The sequence below is a fragment of the Castor canadensis genome, chromosome 6 (assembly GCF_047511655.1).
Source record: "Castor canadensis chromosome 6, mCasCan1.hap1v2, whole genome shotgun sequence".
Classification (NCBI taxonomy): domain Eukaryota; kingdom Metazoa; phylum Chordata; class Mammalia; order Rodentia; family Castoridae; genus Castor; species Castor canadensis.
The window spans coordinates 147,357,218-147,358,516 of record NC_133391.1 but is presented as its reverse complement, the minus strand read 5'-3'; the positions used below and the strand labels follow the sequence as shown (position 1 = coordinate 147,358,516).

Sequence of the window (1,299 nt, the reverse complement as noted above, 5' to 3'; positions counted from 1 at the left end):
ACATCCAGGACTTGAACTCCTTACCAGAGCCAAAAGGCCCTTCCTGGCCTGCCCCAGCCTTGCTGCCTGATACAACCTACGGCAGAATGATGCTGACTATGCTAACTTCTGGCAAGCATCCACTGTATGCCAAGGACTCTATGTACTTTATGGGTTGTAAATCATTTACCCCCTTCCCCAAATAACTCTGTGAGTCAAATGTTTTGTTCTTCCCTTACTGATGAAGAAATTGGGAGGGAGAGAGCCCACGGCAGTGGCAAAACCAGGACGAGACTCCAAGCACCATGTTACACTAACTGCTACGGTTTGGCTATGGATTGGGTGCCCCCAAAGGCTCAAGTATTAGAATTTCATCCTCTCTGTGAGATGAGGTGGTAGAAATACTACCTAACTACAATGTGTAGAGACAGGGCCTTAGGGAGGCAATAAGGTCATCAGAATAGAGCCATGGAGGCTGAAGACTAAGTACAGAATAGTAGAAGCTGGAGGGAAATTAGAAGGAACACACTCTCTCTTCCTTTTGTCATGTGGTACCTTGCACAGCCTCAGGACTTTGCCAGTCATCACCAGATGCAGGATCTTGAAGGTCCAGAGCTGTGAGCAAAAGAAAGACTGACAATTCATGCACCTTCTCCATCTGCTGCAGCCATGGAAGTAGTAGTGCAGATGTAGCAAATAATGTGGAAAGCTGTGCAGGCCGTGCTCAAAGTGAGAGAAGCAGACGTCCTCGCAGATACACGCACTACACGCTGCCTTTGGAAAAGGTTATGTGTTTGTTCACATATAGAAAACAATGTAAGATTTTTATTTACCAGAAAATTAACAGTAGTTGTCTCTGGAAATGGGAGAGTGGGTGACTTCTGTTGCATTTTTTTCTTGAGATTATATCTATAAAAAATTTTACAATAATACTTACCTGGCAGGGGAGATACCATGATCACGAAGGTGATTTTCCCAGGGCGAGGCTTATCCATTGCACTCTGGATGTGCTGACCCCTGCGATTTCCCCAAATGTGGGAAACACGACTGCATAATTTGTGGTAGTGGGGGACTGTGTTCGCGCTCTCCCCTATAAAAAAAAATTATACAATAAAAATGGAATAGGCCAGGAAGAGAGTTGGAGAGAAAGACCTGATAAATAAAAGCCTGGCAGGAACCAGTGAGTCAAGCCTGTAATCCTTGCTACTTGGGAGGCTGATACCAGGCCAGTCTGGTCAAAAATGTTTGCAAGACCCCATCTCAATGGAATCAGTTAGGCATTGTGTTGCACACCTGTCATCCTAGCAATGATGGGAAGCT

At 45.3% G+C, this 1,299-nt stretch overlaps 1 non-coding gene across 1 annotated transcript; it reads left to right on the top strand.

Moving 5' to 3' along the window:
• The first annotated feature begins 908 nt into the window (after positions 1-908).
• Positions 909-1,072, top strand: LOC141424319 (U1 spliceosomal RNA). The gene has a single exon (XR_012449269.1). It is a non-coding gene; the product is annotated as a U1 spliceosomal RNA (small nuclear RNA).
• Positions 1,073-1,299: the final 227 nt, after the last annotated feature.